The sequence below is a fragment of the Moschus berezovskii genome, chromosome 10, assembly GCF_049115385.1.
Source record: "Moschus berezovskii isolate FMDL1 chromosome 10, NW_MosBer_1.0, whole genome shotgun sequence".
Classification (NCBI taxonomy): domain Eukaryota; kingdom Metazoa; phylum Chordata; class Mammalia; order Artiodactyla; family Moschidae; genus Moschus; species Moschus berezovskii.
Window position 1 is genome coordinate 53,208,749 of NC_142469.1, and position 20,768 is coordinate 53,229,516.

Genomic DNA, 20,768 nt, shown 5'->3' on the forward strand with positions numbered 1-20,768 from the left:
TTTGAAGTTGACATATAATATTAGGTTAGTTTCAGATGTACAACACAGCGATTCAAAATTTTTGTGCTTTATGAAATGGTCACCACGATATCTAATTGCCACCTGCTACCATGCAGACCTATTACAATTTTATTGACTATATTCCCTATGCCGTGCATTACACTCTTGTGACATTTACCGTATATCTGGAGGCTTGTCTGTCTTAATCCCCTTAATCACCTTTGTCCATTCTACCAACTCTCTCCCCTCTGGCAATCACTGGCTTGCATCTATGAGTCTGTCTCTATTTTGCTGTTTTTTGGATTCCATGTGTGTAAAATTATATGATGTTTGTCTTTCTGTATCTGATTTCACTTATATATTAGCTTAACACCCTCTGTATCATCTGTGTTGCAAATAGTTGAGAAACATTCCATTATATTACTGTGTACATGTGTGTACACAGTATAACATATATGCTATAAAATGTTATACTGTATGCACATGTGTGTTATTTGTACACATATAACAACATATATAGTATTGTAATTGTGTGTGTGTATATATATATATAGTGTATATATGTATTTCTATCTATCTATCTCACATCTTCCCTATCCTTTCCTCTATTAAAGGCCAAATAAAATTGCTTCCACAGTTCCTTGGTTTGGCTATTGTAAATAGTGCTTCAGTGAACATAAGGGTACATACATCTTTTTGAATTAGTGTTTTTAACTTGTTCAAGTAAATACACAGAAGTGGAATTGCTAGATTGTATGGTAATTTATTTTTAGGTATTTGAGGAATCTTCATACCATTTTTCATAATGGCTGCACAGTTTTGCAGATCCACCAGTAATGCAGGAGATTCCCTTTCCTTCACATCTTTCTCAACACTTGCTTCTTGTGTTTTTGATAGCAACAATTCAGACTCATGTAAGATTGTATCTAATTGTGGTTTTGCTGGAGAAGACTCTTGAGAGTCCCTTGGACTGCAAGGAGATCCAGCCAGTCCATTCTGGAGGAGATCAATCCTGGGTGTTCATTGGAAGGACTGATGCTAAAGCTGAAACTGCAATACTTTGGCCACCTTATGCGACGAGTTGACTCACTGGAAAAGAGTCTGATGCTGGGAGGGATTGGGGGTGGGAGGAGACGGGAACGACTGAGAATGAGATGGCTGGATGGCATCACCGACATGATGGACATGAGACTGAGTGAACTCCGGGAGTTGGTGATGGACAGGGAGGCCTGGCGTGCTGTGATTCATGGGGTCGCAAAGAGTCTGACACGACTGAGTGACTGAACTGAAGTGAACTGAACTGAATGATTAGTGATATTGAGTGTCCTCTCTGCCTGTTGGTCATCCCTATGTCTTTGAGTAGGAAAAAATGTCTATTTATGTTCTCTGCTTATTTTTTAATTGGGTTGTTTAGGTTTTCTGATTGAGTTGTTTGAGTTCTTTGTATATTTTGGATGTCAACCCCTTCCTTATCAGACATATCATTTACAAATATCTTCTCACCTTTGGTGGGTTGCATTTTCATTTTATTGATTATTTCCTTTTTTTGAAAAAGATTTTTAGTTTGATGTACTGTCATTGTTTTGTTTCTCTTCTGTCATTCTTGCCTCAGGAGACATATCCAAAAATATAATGCTAAGACTGATGTCAAAAAGTATACTGCCTCTATTACTTCTAAGAGTTTTATGGTTTTTAGATCCTACATTGTAGCCTTTAATCCAATTTGAGTTTTTGAATAAGGTGTACTAAAGTAATCTAGGTAGACTCTTTATATCTGTCCAGTATTTTCAATATCATTTATTGAAAACACTGTTCACTATGTAGTCTTGCATTGTTTTTTCTATCAGGATCTCTTTGATTCCATACAAGTTTTAAGATTATTTATTCTAGGTTTGTAAAATATGAATTGAATATCTTGATAGGGATTGCACTTAAACTGTATATTGCTTTGGGTAGCCAGTTTAATATTGATTTTTCTAATTCATGAACATGGAATGTATTTACACTTATTTGTGTCATCTTCAATAGATTTCATCAGTGTTCTAAAATTTTCAGAGTACAGGTCTTCCACCTCCTTGTGTAAACTTATTTCATTGTATTTTATTCTTTTCGATGCAATTGTAAATGGGATTGTTCATTCCTCTTTTTGATAGCTTGTTCTTTGTGTATAGAAATGCAACAGTAAACCATTCCTTAACATGAATGTTTACAAGCTTTATATTGTTTTTTTTAATAATTTTTTGTAGCTCATCTCTGTTCATTATTCTTCTCTTCCTCTGTTTCTTTGTGCTTTGATTCTTTTCTTTTGTGCTATGATTTTCTTTATGTATTTACTGTAGGTTTTTTCTTTGTGATTACTATGAGGTTGCCATATAATAAACATCCTACACATAAAACAGCCTTTTGTATGTTTTATAATGTGTTGTGTGTTAGTCAGTCAGTCATGTCCAACTCTTTAGTAATTTAATTTTGAACCCATTTCAAAGCTTTATATTTTTATTCCCTTCCTGCTTTGTATTTTTGATCACATACTCTACATCCTTTTATTTTATGTATACTTTGTCTAATTATTTTATTTTAATTAACTTTACTACTTTTGATTTTTACCCTTTATACTCATTTGATAAGTTATTGAGCCATTGCCTTTATTATTTATTTATCTTTTCAGCTGAGATTTTTACTTGTGTGTGTTTTCTTATTCTTAATTACTGCCTTTTCTTTTTAGCTTAGAAAAGTTCCTTTAACATGTTTTGTAAGGCCAACTTAGTGGTAATAAACTCCTTTAGCTTTTACTTATCTATAAAACACTTACTCTTTCCTTCAATTCCAAATAATGACCTGCTGAGCAGAGAATTTGTGGTTGTCAGCTTCTTCCTTTGAGCAGTTTAATATGCCATGCCAATTCTTCCACCTGCTGAAAAATCTGCTGATAGACTTATGAGACTTTCCTTGCCTTTAATATGATATTTTTCTCTAGCAGTTTTTAAGATTCTCTCTTGATCTTTACATTTTACAATTTTATTTATACTCTGTCTCAGTGTGTTTCTCTTTGTGTTCATCAAATTTGGAACTCTCTGGGCTTCCTGTCTGGGCACTTTTTATCGCTTGCCATTCAGTTTGCTAGTTTGTGCTTCTGTTTCATCCATTGTGCTGTTGAATCCCTCTAGTGTATTTTTCTAGTGCAAATATAACTTATGTTTGGTACTTTCTTAGATTTCATAACTCTGTTGCAGATTTTAATGAACTCATCTATTCTTCTCCTATGACCAATATGCATCTTTATTATAATTACTTTGAATTCTTTGTCAAATAGGCTGCTTCTTCATTTTATTAAGGTATTTCTCTCAGGGTGATTACCCATACCAATTATGCAAAGGGTGCTGGGTGTGCCAAAACCTGCCAGTATTCTAAGGGAAGGAATCTCCCTTAGCACATTTGTTGTTGTTGTTTAGTCACTAAGTTTTGTCCTACTGTTTGTGACACCATGGACTGCAGCCTGCTGGGCTCCTCTGTCCGTGGGATTTCCCAGCCTTTCTTCAGGGCAGTCTTCCCAACCCAGGGATTGAACTTGCATCTCCAGTTTGGTAAGTAGATTTTTACCTCTGAGTCACCTGGGAAGCCCTGTTTCAGGCTATTTGGATGCCAAATCCTCAGGCATCAGCTTTTTAAGTGTGCAGATATTTACAGTCTTTTGGGGCAGCAGTTATAATCCCTGTTATCTTCCAGACCCGGTGATCTGGATGTGTCCCCTGAGTGACAGTTACAAAATTCAGGATTCCTAATGAGCGTGGAAGCTTGTGTCTAGGGAATCTTGTCAAGCTGTACGGAGGTCAAGGGCATGTGCAAAGATGATGTTTCCTTGCTTATGAACCCTGGGAGCATGCCCTAAGCCGTTAGGCCTGTGGGAAACCTGAGGCCTGTTCCTCTAGGTAAAGCCCCAGGCTAGTTAAGTAAACTTTATTCACAGGAAGACTGGGAATATGCTTCAGTTTGCTATCTCTACTGTGCCCTGGGGTGGCATTCTACAGAGAACTATCTTTCCAGTTGTTTCAGTTCCTTAGAGCTCAGGATAGCAGTTCCCTTGCAGTCAGGGCCAGTTAATCAGTTGATGTCCTCTGAGTGGATTGTGTGCACACACTGGCTTTAGCAAGAGAGCTAGAAAGTACAGGGTAGACACTTGTTCTCTTACTTCAGGAATGTGTTAGAAAAATGACTTAATATTGTGCACCTGCAGGCTTCAGCAATGCAGAATACCTCAACTGCACTTACGGGCCTCAGCTAGGGCACCAGGGAGTGCTGTAGTCTCTCACATTTGCAGTTTTTAAGGAAATGGCAACCCACTCTAGTGTTCTTGCCTGGAGAATCCCAGGGACAGGGCAGCCTGGTGGGCTGCCATCTATGGGGTCACACAGAGTCGGACACGACTGAAGTGACTTAGCAGTAGCAGCAGCCAGAAAGCAGGCCAGTTTTTAGCCAAAATGCTACAGATCTATTCTTGCCTGCCTAGTGAAGCCAAGGAGTGAGGCAGTGCTTCACTGGCTGGAGCTGTCACCTTCAGCAAAGTAGGGAGGTAGAGCTGCAATCACCCATCCGTGCATCCAAGCTTGACCACTTGTGCTAGCAGATTAAGTGGGAAACTCAACAATGGCGTCAGCCTGCACTCCCAGCTCCAGGCAGAGTTTCCATCACATACCACGCATCAGGCACCAGTCAGTCCCTTTATATTCACAAATGACTCTCCTTTCCATATTGTCTCAGTACTTGGCTAAACTACAGTTCTTTTTCTGGGTCTCAGGGGAAAGAAGCTGCACAGGAGCCCTTTGAGGGAGGAGTCTTAGTTTTCTATGTCACTTTGGGACTCTTGGATATCAGACTTGTTGATTTTTAAGCCAGGTGATTTACAAGCTCATCTCTTCGGTGTAAACCTCAGGGACTGGGGTGCCTGATGCAGGGCACTCACTCCTTGCTCCCCTGGGAAAAGCACCCATCTGGTAAGATCTCTCCTCATCATGTGCCGCTGTGCCAGGGGTGGGGTTTTTGCAAGGGCATTTCTCTCCCTCTCCAACCTGTCTCAATGTTCCTTCCAGTCTTTGTTGTAGGTAAGTATTCAGCTGATTCTCAAGTTCTTTTCAGAGAGAAGTAATGCATAAGTTGGTATATATTTGTTCTTTCAGCAGTAGGAAGTAAGTTCAGGCTTCTTCCTACACCATCTTAAGCCATGTGCTCCCAAGGTTCTGTCACTACTTTGTAAAGGAGGAATGTTGACTAGAGTGTCACTTCTTTGGACCAACCTGAAAAAGATTTAAATACTCAAAAATAACACTTCATTTCTTTCAGAACTTACAACACTGGGACCACTCTGTGTTCAACAAAATTATGTTAAGTTTTTCTCTCCATGAAACTGAAAACTCATAGGATCATGTCAAGATGTTCTTTGCATATTCTTTTCTTTTTTGTCGTTCACTCTAGATATGTATGCTTTAAACATTGTTCTCTAATATTTCTTCATCATATTTAAATCAGTCATGCAAATAGATCCTAACAACTTGATAGGCAGCATTTAGGATCAACCTGGCACTAAAGATGTCTCTGACACAATTGTGGAATAGGAATAAAACATGCATACAACATTTGTAAAATAAAATCAGACTGTATAAAAAGAAAGTATTTTTTATGTAATGTGGCTTTAAGATTTTCATGAGTTATAAAATGGAAAGTAAATGAGATCTTACAGTATTATCCAACTCTATGTCAGTTTATTCATGGTGTGTGCATGTGTGTGTGTAGAATAGTATATAATATATGTGTGCATAAGCAAGTAAATTGTATTTAGAGTAAATGCTTTATTTATTGAATTTTGTGTATAAAATCCGAACAAAATTAAAATCAGTACAGGTTCCAAAATTCTTAGCTGATATGTTGTTTTCTTAAAAATTATTTCAGTATTAACTGAGATAACTATTTGCACTAACAGGACATTGTAAAACTATTTAAACTAATATTCTGATGCCCAAACTTTAACAGATTCTTATAATTTTTCCCATGACCACAGACAAATACATGTGTTATGGTTATTAGGCATGTTATAAATAAGTTGTTGCTATTGTTTGCTAAAATATCAAATGCCATAAAGACTTGATATTTTAAATAAGTTAAGCAGATTCAAGTTAACTCACGTTTTGCTGTTCTTTTCTGTTAAGCTATCTTATGTGAGAAATGGTTAAAGTCAGTAGTGGAGGGAAAAATCAATGTGAACATATTATGAATAACTGTTGTATATATCATTACTTTAACGAAAGTTATTTTTTGAATGTATGATTAACATTCAGCTTCCCAAGTAGTGCCCTAATAGAGAATCCTCCTTCTAATATAGGAGATGAAAGAGATGTGAGTTCAATCCATGCATCAGAAAGATCCCCTGAAGTAGGAAATAGCCCACTCCAGTATTCTTGCCTGGAAAATTCCATGGACAGAGAAGCCTGGTGGACTATAGTCCAAAGAGTCTGACACAGCTGAGCACATACATGCATGCATGCATGATTAACATTACATTTTTAATTTACATTATCTCATTAAATCTGAATAACATATTCACTATACTCTTGCTTGGGAATGAACCGAAGCTTGCCGGTTCTTCACAGGAATAGTGCCTCACATTTAACCACAAACCTAGAGTATGTGATTTTCCTCTTTCCACATCTTATTGCAGTTGTTCATAATTTTGGTGTAGTCACCTTTGAGATCCTCTGTTATAACTGGGACCACACAACTAGTAAGAACCCAGCTGTTCACTTATTAATATGAAAATATCCCTTTGTCTTGTCCCCTGGTCATCCTGAATGTTTAATGTAACATCTTCTGGGAAAATGATTTTAGCATGGCACTATACATTTGTTGTTAAATAGTATAAAATGGAGGAACTGGGACTTCCCTACAATGTATATAGTTTGTTTTGTTTTGCTCAGAATATTAATGAGTATATTCATTGCTTCACTCATTCAATCAGGTAATATGAAATCCATTTGCTATCTAAAGTTTCAATTGCCATTCTCTTTAAAGTAAAATTCAGAATGAACAATTATAGTTATATATTTTGATAAAATCAGAACTTGATTTTCACAATTATTAATTTTACTGTAATTGGGTTCTAATTTTAACATAGCCAAAACATAAATTTTTATGAAAGACTACTTTTATTATATATGAAAAAATCTAAAATTGATGCCTAGGCTTTCAGTTTAGAGATTCAAACAGAAAGTGAGAAGTTCAGACTTATAATTTGGAAATAATTGCAAAGTTATAAAAAAATTCAAGATAAATGAAAATCTTAACAGCATGTTTAGTGACACAGGGAAATAGTTAAAATCTAAACAATGACACAGGCTAAAATCTAACAAAAGGAAATGTAAATCATTGAACAGTGTTTTTGTTTTTTTTTTTTTTTTTTGAGGAAACTAACAAAAGTATTGAGGGACAGAGATACTTCACTTTGGATTCAGAAATAGCCATAAAAACCATCAATTATACTTGGCAAAGTAGGCAGACACAATGTGAGACATAAAATCTAATTTTCCCTAGGTTGCAAAAGTGGGGATAGCATACACTTATTACAGCGAGTAATGCAGTGGGTAGGAGATTCTCTCAAAGAAGAGTGGCTCCTAGAAGTATAAAATCTATATCAGATTCAACAATTAAGAAAAAAGCAGGAATCAAGGAAACTGAATTCATGTGGCACAGGAAGAGTATGTACTAGAAAACTGTTGTAGTGAAGAGGATGAAAATTGTGAACAGAAATGTTAAACACAGAAGCAAGAAACAGATTGATCAAGTAATCATCTCTATGAAGTAGAAGCACGAAACAAGATGCAGGACTTCAGGGAATTGATTGCAGGGTAGCAAGAAAAGATGAAACATAGTAGGAGGAGATAGATAGATGCTAAAAAATTGCATACCGTCATAGCACTAGAGGTAAAACTGAAAGGAGAGCAAGAGAAATCAATCACTATGAATTAATAATGATAATAATAAAAGTAGGGGTTTGTTTTCAAGGACGGTAGCATGCTACTCTCCTTTATCCTCCCCTATTTCTCAGTGAAAGTGAAGTAAAAGTGTTAGTCACTCAGTTGTATCTGACTCTTTGTGACCCGAAGGACTGTAGCCTGCCACGCTCCTCTGTCTGTGGGATTTTCCAGGCAAGAATAGTGGAGTGGGTTGCTGTTTTCTTCTCTAGGGGATCTTCCTGATCCGGGGATTGAACCTGGGTCTCTCTCATGGCAGGCAGACTCTTTTCCGACTGAGCCACCAGGGAAGACCTACTTCCCAGAGTTTACTCAATTTCATGAGCATTGATTCTCTGAGGCTCTCTAATCAGTCATCCTCTGCTGCTTCCTGCTCCTTTTGTTGTCTGCTCCTTTTGTTGTCGTTGTTGTTCAGTCACTAAGCTGTGTCCTACTCTTTGCTGTCTCACAGACTGCAGCACACCAGGCTTCCCTATCTTTCACTTCTTCCCGGAATTTGCTCAATCTCATGCCCATTTAGTCAGTGATGTTATTTAACCATCTCATCCTCTGTTGCCTCCTTCTCCTCTTGCCCTCAATCTTTCCCAGCATCAGAATCTGCTCCAATGAGTTGGCTCTTCACATAAGATGACCAAAGTGTTGGAGCTTCAGCATCAGCATTAGTCCTTCCAATGAATGTTCAAGACTGATTTCCTTTAGGATTGACTGGTTTGATCTCCTTGCAGTCCAAGGGAGTCTCAAAAGTCTTCACCAACTCCACTGTTTGAAAGCATCAGTTCTTCAGTGCTCAGCCTTCTTTATGGTCCAACTTTTGCATCCATACATAACTACTAGAAAAACCATATCTTTGATTATATGGACCTTTGTTTGCAATGTCTCTTCTGTTTAATATGCTGTCTACGTTTTTCATAGCTTTTCTTCCAAGGAGCAAGCATCTTTTGATTTCATGATGGCAGTCACCATCCACAGTGACTTGGAGCCCAAGAAAATGAAATTTCTCACTGTTTCCATTGTTTACCCATCTATTTGCCGTGAAGTGATGGGACTGGATGTCATGATCTTAGTTTTTTTAATATTAAATTTCAACCCAGCACATTCACTCTCTTTTTCACCCTCATCAAGAGACTCTTTGATTCCTCTTCACTTTCTGGCATTAGAGTGGTATCATCTGCATATTTGAGGTTGTTGATATTCCACCTGGCAATCTTGATTCCAGCTTGTGATTCATCCAGCCCAGCATTTCACATGATGTACTCTGCATATAAGTTAAATAAGCAGGGTGACAATATACAGTTTTGTCATACTCCTTTCCCAAATTTGTACCAGTCAGTCATTCCATGTAAGTTAGTAACTGTTGCTTCTTGACCTGCATACATGTTTCTCAGGAGACGGGTAAGGTGGTCTGGTACTCACATCTCTTGAAGAATTTTCCACAATTTGTTGTAATCCACACAGTAAAAGGCTTTAGCATAATCAATGAAGCAGAAACAGATGTTCTTCTGGAATCCCTTTGCTTATTTTCTATGATCCAGTGGATGTTGGCAATTTGATCTCTGGTTCCTCTGCCTTTTCTAAATCAGTGTGTACATGTGGAAGTTCTTGATTTATGTATTGTTGAAGCCTAACTTGAAGAATTTTGAGTGTTACCTTCCTAGTATGTGAAGTGAGCACAATGGTGTATTAATTTAATGTTTCCTAAGGCCCTCTTGACTTCATACTCCAGGATGTCTGGTTCTAGGTGAGTGACCACACCATTATGTTATCTGGGTCATTAAGACCTTTCCTGTATAGTTATTTTAAGTATTCTTGCCACCTCTTCTTAATCTCTTCCACTTCTGTTGTCCTTATCATTTTTGTCCTTTATTGGGCCTATCCTTGCATGAAATGTTTCCTTGATCTCTCCACTTATAGTGAAGAGATCTCTAATCTTTTTAGTTCTATTGCTTTACTCTATTTCTTTGCATTGTTCATTTAAGAAGGCCTTCTTAACTCTTCTTCTTTGTCTATGGAATTCTGCATTCACTTAGATATACCTTTACCTTTCCCCCTTGCTTTTTGCTTCTCTTCTTTCCTCTTCTATTTGTAAAGCCTCCTAAGACAATCAATTTGCCTTCTTGTATTTCTTTATTTGGGGAATGGTTTTGGTTACTATCTCCTGTACAATGTTACAAACCTCTGTCCATAGTTCTTCAGGCACTCTTTCTACCAGATTTAATCCCTTGAATCTCTTCATTACCTCCATTGTATACGGGATTTTATTTAGGTCATACATGAATGTCCTAGTGGTTTTCCCTACTTTCTTCAATTTAAGCCTGAATTTTGAAATAAGGAACTCATGATCTGAGTCACAATCAGCTCCAGGTTTTGTTTTTACTGGCTGTATAGAACTTCTCCATCTTTAGCTGCAAAGAATATAATCAATTTGATTTCTGTATTGATCATCTGATTATATCTATATGTAGAATCATCTCTTGAGTTTTTGGAAAAGGGTGTTTCTTATGACCAGTGTGTTTTCTTGACAAGGCTCTGTTAAACTTGACCCTGTCATTTTGTACTCCAAGACCAAACTTGTCTGTTATTCCAGTTATCTCTTGACTTTCTACTTTTGAATCCCAATCCCCTATGATGAAAATGACGTCTTCTCTTTGGTGTTAGTTCTAGATCTTGTAGCCCTTTGAAAACCATTTGACTACAACTTCTTCAGAATTAGTGGTTGGTGCATAGATTTGAGTTACTATGATACTGAATTGTTTGCCTTGAAAATGAACCAAGATCATTCCGTCCTTTTGAGATCTCACCCAAGTACTGCATTTCAGGCTCATTTATTGACTATGAGGGCTATTCCATTTCTTCTAAGAGATTCTTGATATAGTAATAGATATAATGGTCATCTGATTTAAATTTGCTCATTCCCATCCATTTTAGTTCACTAACTCCTAAGATGTCAGTGTTTAATCTTGGAATCTCCTGGTTGACCACATACAATTTACCTCGATTCATGGACCTAACCACCAGGTTCCTGTGGAGTACTTTTCTTTACAGCATCAGACATTACTACACCACCAGACACATCCATAGCTTAGCATTGTTTCTGCCTTGGCCCAGCTGCTTCATTCTTACTTGGGATATTAGTACCTGCCCTCTACTCTTACCCAATAGCGTACTGGATACCTACCAACCTTGGGGGTCCGTCTTCTGTTGTCATATCTTTTTACTTTTTCTTACTATCAATGTGGTTCTCCAGGCAAGAGCACTGAAGAAAACTAGAACCATGGGTTCCCATTTCCTTCCCAGTTGACCACATTTTGTCGAACTCTATACTATGACCCATCCATCTTAGGTTTCCCTGCATGCCTTGGCCCATAGCTTCATTGAGTTAATGCAAGCTGTTCACCATGACAAGGCTGTGATCCATAAAAGGGCTTATATCTGGGACCAGGGATCAGATCTGTGTCCCCTGCAGTGTTAAGTGTGGAGTCTTAACCATTGGACCACCAGGGAATCCTCTTATAGCAATTTAAAATGAGTAAGTAAAAAACCAAGAGGGCTTCCCTGGTGGCTCAGAGGTTAAAGCGTCTGCCTCCAATGTGGGAGACCCGGGTCCGATCCCTGGGTTGGGAAGACGAGCCCCTGGAGAAGGAAGCGGTAACCCATTCCAGTATTCTTGCCTGGAGAATCCCAAGGACGGAGAAGCCTGGTAGGCTACAGTCCACGGGGTCGCAGAGAGTAGGACAAGACTGAGCAACAGAACAAAAAAACCAAGAAAGACAAATAAAGAGATAAAATTGATCAGAGAAACGGATAGATATGAAAGTTAAAGAAAATGCAAATATTTGTTCTTGAAGTCTTTAAAGAAAAAAAAATACAAGGTAAAATATTTAAAATAAAACATCAGTACATATTGAAAAGCTCTGCTAAATCCCAAAGAAAATTATCCCCAAATTGTTATGATTGGCCACAATACAGTAAACTCATTAAATGATCATGTAAATAAAGAATCCTTTGGAGTGGATGCTAACTTAAAGATTGAGTAATTTATAAGGAGAAAGTACAGTGTGGCCTCTAATGGCAATATTTAATGCTAGATGACACTGGAACAACATCTACGAAATCATTTATATATGAATGCCAACAGAAAGTTAATTTTAAATATATTGAAATTGGCAATGTATTGTCATAAACTCTTCACAACATACCAAATAGTGATGACAGAATATATTTGTTATATTCTCTATATATGTAGAAATAAAATACATTTTCCAAAAATTGAAAGTTAGGTAATAAACGAAGATTATATTTAAGGCAGATATGCTGTTACTTCATTTAGAGCTGACCGTCAAAGATTATCACTTAAACCTGAAAATGTTTGTATCAATATGTTTAATATTAAAAAGAAAAACAATTTAATAAAATTAAATGTTGAAGAAAAAATAGAATGAAAGCGATTTAGTAATGCTATAATTAGTCACAGTGGGGAATTTTTAGATACTGTTTAAAATTAGGCAATTGTTTATTAAATAATTTACAGTTGTAAAAATAATCACTGGAATGAAAATGAAGAAATGTTCTAAATAACAAAATACATATACACGAGAGAAGAAAAAGAAACACATCACATAGTGAAACATTTTTAAACTACAAAATAAAGCAAAGCATAAAAATATATGATAGAAATAGTCTAAATATAACACAATTCTTATTGCATTAAATTTACATACTATAGCATAAAGACTTGCCTTTTATCTAAAAATGTAAATCTACTTCTAATCTAAACAAATATGTATATTATATGTTAAGTGCTATATAAGATTTGAAAATAAACTGCTTTCTAACTAAGGCCTCAAATTTAAAAACTGTATGAAAGTAAGGGTCAAATTCTACTCTTAAATTTCACTAAAAACCCTCATATGTACACACGTGTGGCGAGAAACTTCAGTCAGTTCAGTTCAGTTCAGTTCAGTCGCTCAGTCGTGTCCGACTCTCCGCGACCCCATGAATCACAGCACACCAGGCCTCCCTATCCATCACCAACTCCCGGAGTACACTCAAACTCATGTCCACAGAGTCAGTGATGCCATCCAGCCATCTCATTCTCCGTCGTCCCCTTCTCCTCCCGCCCCCAATCCTTCCCAGCATCAGAGTCTTTGCCAGTGAGTCAACTCGTCGCATGAGGTGGCCAAAGTATTGCAGTTTCAGCTTTAGCATCAGTCCCTCCAATGAACACCCAGGATTGATCTCCTCTAGAATGGACTGGTTGGATCTCCTTGCAGTACAAGGGACTCTCAAGAGTCTTCTCCAACACCACAGTTCAAAAGCATCGATTCTTTGGCGATCAGCCTTCTTCACAGTCCAACTCTCACATCCATACATGACCACGGGAAAAACCATAGCCTTGACTAGACGGACCTTGGTTGGCAAAGTAATGTCTCTGCTTTTTAATATACTATCAAGGTTGGTCATAACTTTCCTTCCAAGGAGCAAGCGTCTTTTAATTTCATGGCTGCAATCAGCATCTGCAGTGATTTTGGAGCCCCCAAAAAATAAAGTCTGACACTGTTTCCACTGTTTTTCCATCTATTTCCCACATATAGCTTTATGACATGCTGAAAAATGGTTCCTTCCTGCAAGCTTATAGGTATACCTCATTTTATTGTATTTTGCTTCACTGTACTTCACACATACTGTACTTTTTACACATTGAAGATTTGTGGCAACCCTGTGTCAAGCAAGTGTAACCATTCTTTTCAATAGTATCTGCTTACTTTCTGTCTCTATGTCACATTTTGGTAATTCAGTATTTCAAATGTTGTTGTTGTTATGGTGATCTGTAGTCCGTGATTTTTGTTGTTACTATTGTAATTGATTTAGGTCATTATGAACCACAGCCATGTAAGACACCAAACTTAATAAACATTGCATGTGTTCTGGCTGCTACACCAACCAGCTCTTCACCATCTCTCTCCATCTCCTCAGGCCTTGCTGAAACATAATATTGAAATTAGGCTAATTGATAACTCTACAATGGCCTGTAAGTGTTCAGCTGAAGAAAAGGGTTGCAGGTCTCTTACTTTAAGCCAAAGCTATAAATAATTAAGCTTAGTCAAAAGGATTGCTTTGTCAAAAATTGAGATAGGTTAAAAGCTAGACTCTGTGCCAAACAGTTAGCCAAGTTGTGAATGCAAAGGAAAAGAAGGAAATTTAAAGTGCTGCTCCAGAGTACAGACAAATGATACCAAAGTGAAACAGCCTTAGTGCTGATATGGAGATTAGTGGTCTGGACAGAAGATCAAATAAGCCACAATATCACTTAAACTGAAGCTTAATCCAGAGCAAGGCTCTAACTCTTCAGTTGTTTGAAGGCTGAGAGAAATGAGGAAGGTGCTGAAGAAGTCTAAAGTTAGCAGAGGTTGGTTCATGAGGTTTAAGGAAAGAAACCATCTCCATAACATAGAAGTGCAAGTAAAGTAATAAGTACTGATGTAGGAGCTGCAGCAAATTATCCAGAAGATCAAGCTAAGGTAATCCATGTAGGTAATTACTTTAAACAACAGATTTTCAATGTAAACATAACAGCCTTCTTTTGAAAGAAAATGCCATTGAGGACTTTCATAGCTAGAAAGTCTTCAAAGATTCAGAGGACAGGCTGACTCTTTTGTTAGGGGTTAATATAATGACTTTTAGTTGAGCACAGTGTCCATTTACCATTTGAATATCATAGGATCCTGAAGAATTATACATCTACTCTTCCTGTGCCCCATAAATGGAACAAGTGCTGGATGACAGAACATATGTTTAGTTGTTGTTAAGTTGCTAAGTCTTGTTTGACTCTTTTGAGACCCCATGGACTATAGTCTGCCAGGTTTCTTTGTTCATGGAATGTCCCAGGCAAGAATAATGGAATGGGTTGCCATTTCCTTTTCTAGGGGATCTTCCCAAGCTACGGATTGAACCTGCATCTGCTGCATTGTCAGGCAGATTCTTTACCACTGAGCCACCACCAGGGAAGCCTAAACATCTGTTTACAACATAGTTTCTGAATATTTTAAGCCCCATGTTGAGACCTACTGCTTGAAAATAATTGTCATGCCTCTGGATAAGTATGTAAGAGGAATCATATATAGATTGCATGTGAAATCACAGAAATCACCAGTTATCTAAAGACAGCAAAATTGCTTCACAAAGGAAAACAGATTTCAAAAGAATGTACAATAATTTAAACAGACAAAAATGAAAGGAAAAAGATACTCCATCAAAATAAACAACCTGCCCAAGAAAACAGAACTGTGATGTAAACTGGATAGTCTGGAAACTATTGTGCTTCTTGTGTGTGGTTATCATTTATGTATATTTTGAAAGAGAAAGACTATTTAATGAATAGGAAGCAGTAATTGAGAATTAATCTTTGAAAGATCTTCTGTAGTAGTCCAAGGAGTTTGAGCTTTGCTGTAGAGGCAGCTGGAAAATAAGACAATACTTTAAATGGGAAGGAAATGTATACCACATGATGACATTGAGCAAATATATAGGAAGAATGGGTGAAATAAGTATGATGCAGCATTTGAAGGTTCTTAAGAAAGCTGGTTGCAGTATTCAAAGGGAAAAAGATGATAACTTCAACAAAAAGAGGAGTTGAGACAAAAAAGATATCTTCTATTTTTACACTTTTATCTTTAAATATCAGTATTCCCTAGTTAAAGGAATCACAGTCATCATTAGGGATTATGCTGCCATGGGTCCAGGAAGATCTTTCTAACAGTGTGAATGGACAATGTGAATGATATGAATGAACAGTTCCTAAAGGACCTGGAAAAGGAGATTTTTGAAGAGTGGGACTTGAATGACTTTGGACGCCACACTTTCAAGAAAGAAAGAAAATAAAACAGCAGAAAGTGTATGAACATATGCATTCATTTTTGAAATAAGAAGAAATAGAAGTAGATATCAGTTTGTAAGTTAGCACTAGTGGTAAAGAACCTGCCTGCCAACGCAAGAAACATAAGTGAGTTTGATCCATGGGTTGGGAAGATCCTGTGGAGAAGGAAATGGCAATCCACTCCAGTATTCTTGCCTGGAAAATTCCATTGACAGAGGAGTCTGGAGGGCTACAGTCCATAGGGTCGCAAAGAGTCAGACAGACTAAAGTGACTTAGCAGGCAGCACACACAAGCCTTCTTGATGAGTCTGTCCTTTCTCAGTTCTATCTAGTATTTTGCATAACAGAGTCTAAGGAAATGAATAGACTATGAAGAGAAGTTGAGAAAAGCCTGCCATGTTCAACAGACACATCAAATTCCAAATATTTCAATGAGTGTGTTTTTTATCAGTTTATTATGTAACTACCCAATGGCTAATAAGTTCCAATTATGTGATTTATTTTTCATTTGTATTATATTAAGAGTTTTTAGACAAATACCAAAAGCTTTTTACTTGGCCAGTGATCAGTAAGCCCACCACAATATTTATTTAGGTAGATTTGCTTCTTGTGTCAATTAAAGGAAAAGAAAACATGAAATCACCTAGAACCAACAGATTATTGTTAGTACCTATGCATGAATGTATCTTGATGCTTATTTGTATAAGTCTTTCTGTAATACAATTCAAATTATTTGGCTACATACCAAGACAGAGTGTTAAGGAACATTGTTAAGTTTTTAAGAGTGATTACAATCTGGTAATTATAAAATTTTTTAAAAAAGAAAAAGTCTCTAAATAGTTCCACATTGCTTGTTCTTGGCAGTGGAGGATGTTAGCTGTTTCCCAGGGGTATTGTTGTGCTATTCTACTGGAACACTTTAAAAGATAAAAACACTATAAGAGGCTCAAAGCTAGGGCAGTCCTCAACAATTCTCTGAACATATCACAATGGTGAAGACTCAAATGTAGGAAGGAAACCTTCAAGTGCCAACTTCTCAAGTGAACTAATCTTTAAGATATTGGCCTTAGGAATACTACTGTTATTCTCAACTTTGATTCTGTGTTGGTGTTAAATGTGTAAAGACCTTGGGAATATTTAATCTAAATAATAGTTCATGTGGGTTAGAAGAGGTTAGGTACCTGCTCCATGTACAGTCTGTTCACCATGTGTGGTGGTTTCATTACAGTTCCCTCACTACACCCTGGTATAATGTCAGCTGCCAAAGGGTAGGTTTTTTCCAAGCAGGAGTTAGGAACAATTTCAAAGTTAGTTACTGTTTTTTATCATATTCGAATAAAACAACATAGTTTTCCAGTTGGTTTTAGAGAGAAAGTAATTTATGAACTCAACCTTCATTAGTTTTCCAGCTTAAATCATATAAAAATGTAGAAGATTACTAAAGAGCAAAAAATAGTTAAAAATAAAACACCAGAAATTTGAATTAGAAGCACTCAGAAAATAACATAAAAACAGCAAAAGTTTTTGAATATTTTGAAAGTTAACGTAAGAATTGCATTCTTAAGGTATTATGAAAATTAATTAGAATGAATAAATTAGCTATTAGTTTTAATTAACACAGGGAAGAAATATAATGGAAATTAGACATGAAATTGTTTATTAAGTTGAAAAATTCTAAAAAAGTATTTCTGAGAATGAAAATAATTATCTCCAGATGTTTCAAGAATAAAACACACAAGCACACATTTCTAATAGTTTACCTTATGATTTATATTAAAATGAAGCCAACTAACAGATGATTAGTTAAAGCTCCTATCAATTCTGTGATTCAATATGTTATCAGTAGCATAATAACAATTATCTAGAAAGTTCATGGTTATATTTGTTTGCTTCATTATAGTGTATTTTGGGGTCTCCATTTCACCATTTGTTTTCCACAGCAAATAATAACTGACAAAAATTTTGAGTGATGATTGACCCAGTTATTACTGGAATGGGCAAGTGGGATCTACTTGGTTTATCAAAAACTCATAGAATATTTGAATAGAAAACCCACCAGAGATATTTTCTTATAGAAAGATTCAGTTCAGTTCAGTTCAGTCGCTCAGTCGTGTCCGACTCTTTGCGACCCCATGAATCACAGCACGCCAGGCCTCCCTGTCCATCACCAACTCCCGGAGTTCACTCAAACTCACCTCCATCGAGTCGGTGATGCCATCCAGCCATCTCATTCTCTGATGTCCCCTTCTCCTCCCGCCCCCAATCCTTCCCAGCATCAGAGTCTTTTCCAGTGAGTCAACTCGTCGCATGAGGTGGCCAAAGTATTGGAGTTGCAGCTTCAGCATCAGTCCTTCCAATGAACACCTAGGATCGATCTCCTTTAGAATGGACTGGTTGGATCTCCTTGCAGTCCAAGGGACTATTGCAGGTATTCAATTTATCTGTTGATCTAAAAATTAAAAGAAAAATAATTGAGAAATGTTCCTTTAGTATCTATTTTGTTCATTTTTCAATGTGAAGTGAAAGTCACTCAGTTGTGTCCAACTCTTGCAACCCTATGGACTAAGCCCGCCAGGCTCATCTATCCATTCCAGGCTCCTCTGGAATTTTCCAGGCAAGAATACTACTCCATCATTCTTCAATAGTTATAATAAATAATACAAAAGAAGCAAAATTTGTAGAAGTACACAAAATTTATCTTTGAATGCATATAATGATATTCAGTTCAGTTCAGTTCAGTCGCTCAGTCTTGTCCGACTCTCCTGACATTATATTTCCAATCATTTATTAGCCAATGAATCTTTATCGAAAGCTGTTGATCAAGACACTATGATCTCTAAGTTATGGATCATATTTTAAAGATTATTTCATTTTAAAAATGTGTAAACTATGTAGTCAGTTGCAGACAAACCAATTTGAACATTATTTCAAGTAAACTGCAATTCCTAAAAATCTATTTACAATACAAACCCACCTTTGAGGAGTTTTTCTTGACAGTATGATGGATACTGTATTTCCTAGTAGTTTTCTAGCATATTTCTACCAGAAAGAAAATAACTATATGCATTTTAAGTTATTAATACAACATTCAGTTCAGTTCAGTCGCTCAGTCGTGACCGACTCTCCGCGACCCCATGAATCATAGCACGCCAGGCCTCCCTGTCCATCACCAACTCCCGGAGTACACTCAAACTCATGTCCACAGAGTCGGTGATGCCATCCAGCCATCTCATTCTCCGTCGTCCCCTTCTCCTCCCGCCCCCAACCTTTCCCAGCATCAGAGTCCTTTCCAGTGAGTCAACTCGTCGCATGAGGTGGCCAAAGTATTGCAGTTTCAGCTTTAGCATCAGTCCCTCCAATGAACATCCAGGATTGATCTCCTTTAGAATGGACTGGTTGGATCTCCTTGCAGTATAAGGGACTCTCAAGAGTCTTCTCCAACACCACAGTTCAAAAGCATCGATTCTTCGGCGATCAGCTTTCTTCACAGTCCAACTCTCACATCCATACATGACCACGGGAAAAACCATTGCCTTGACTAGACGGACCTTGGTTGGCAAAGTAATGTCTCTGCTTTTTAATATACTATCAAGGTTGGTCATAACTTTCCTTCCAAGGAGCAAGCGTCTTTTAATTTCCTGCCTGCAATCAGCGTCTGCAGTGATTTTGGATCCCAAAAAAATAAAGTCTGACACTGTTTCCACTGTTTCTCCATCTATTTCCCATGAAGTGATGGGACTAGATGCCATGATCTTTGTTTTCTGAATGTTGAGCTTCAAGCCAACCTTTTCACTCTCCTCTTTCACTTTCATCAAGAGGCTTTTGAGTTCCTCTTCACTGTCTGCCATAAGGGTAGTGTCATCTGCATGTCTGAGGTTATTGATATTTCTCCCAGCAATCTTGATTCCAGCTTGTGTTTCTTCCAGCCCAGCGTTCCTCATGATGTACTCTGCATAGAAGTTAAATAAGCAAGATGACAATATACAACCTTGACGTACACCTTTTCCTATTTGGAACCAGTCTGTTGTTCCATGTCCAGTTCTAACTGTTGCTTCCTGACCTGCATACAGGTTTCTCAGGAGGCAGGTCAGGTGGTCTGGTATTCCTATCTCTTTCAGAATGTTCCACAGTTTATTGTGATCGACACAGTCAAAGGCTGTGGCATAGTCAATGAAGCAGAAATAGATGTTTTCCTGAAACTCTCTTGCTTTCTCCATGATCCAGCGGATGTTGGCAATTTGATCTCTGGTGCCTCTGCCTTTTCTAAAACCTGCTTGAACATCTGGGAGTTCACAGTTTACATACTGCTGAAGCCTGGCTTGGAGAATTTTGAGCATGACTTTACTAGCGTGTGAGATGAGTGCAATTGTGTGGTAGTTTGAGCATTCCTTGGCATTCTCTTTCTTTGGGATTGGAATGAAGACTGACCTTTTCCAGTCCTGTGGCCACTGCTGAGTTTTCCAAATCTGCTGGCATATTGAGTTCAGCACTTTCACAGCATCATCTTTCAAGACTTGAAATAGTTCAACTGGAATTCCATCACCTCCACTAGCTTTGTTCGTAGTGATGCTTTCTAAGGCCCACTTGACTTCACATTCCAAGATGTCTGGCTCTAGGTCAGTGATCACATTATCGTGACTCTCTTTGTCGTGAAGATTTATTTTGTACAGTTCTTCTGTGTATTCCTATATCTATGTTTAAAAAACATATACTACACAAGGCTAATGCAAATTAAAAAAGAAAAATCCTTCTTACCACTACTGCTAACTATAAACATGAATTTTCCAACATTTCTTCAGTAAATTGCCTTCAGATCTCTAAATATACTAATCCTGGAAATTTCTTCTAATAAACTTTAATATATACATTTTTCTATT